The following is a 710-nucleotide window of genomic DNA, read 5'->3' as shown; positions in this document are numbered from 1 at the left end:
AGAGCAGCTTGAGCTTCCTCCTTCATCACCATTGCCTCTTGAACATGTTTCATGAAATTCTTCTGTGTCAGTCAATTCTTTTTGGTACAATGACTGTGTACTCCTTCCATCTTCTTTTGATGCTTCCTGGGTCATCCAATGTTCTGCCCATATCATCCTTATGTGTTGCAACTCGAGGCTTGAATTTGTTCTTCAGTTCTTTTACCTTAAGAAATCCCATCACAACAAGATAAATGTAAATAATCCAATTGAAAAATGGGCACAGGATATGAACAGACACTTCACCAAAGAAGATATTCACATGGCCAAGAAGCACATGAAGAAATGTTCAAAATCCCTAGCTCTAAGAGAGATGCAAATCAAAACAACTATGAGATATCATCTCACCCCAGGTCAGAATAGCAAAATTTAACAGAACCGCAAGCAACAAATGCTGGCAAGGTTGTAGAGAAACTGGAACCCTTATTCATTGTTGGTGGGAGTGTAAAATGGTGCAACCACTGTGGAAAGTGATGTGGCACTTTCTCAGAAAGTTGCAAATAGAGTTACCATTTGCCCCACAATTCTACTACTGGGAATATACCCTAAAGAAACCATAACTGACATCCAAGCAGATACATGCACACCTATGTTTATCATTGACTTTGTTCACAATAGCAAGGAGTTGGAAACAACCTAAGTGCCCATCAACAAACAAATGGATAGAGAAG

The sequence above is a fragment of the Elephantulus edwardii genome, unplaced genomic scaffold (assembly GCF_000299155.1).
Source record: "Elephantulus edwardii isolate Elephantulus edwardi_28Jun2011 unplaced genomic scaffold, EleEdw1.0 scaffold00172, whole genome shotgun sequence".
In the NCBI taxonomy this organism is placed as follows: Eukaryota; Metazoa; Chordata; class Mammalia; order Macroscelidea; family Macroscelididae; genus Elephantulus; species Elephantulus edwardii.
The sequence above is the reverse complement of the archived record's forward strand: the minus strand, read 5'-3'. Positions refer to the sequence as shown.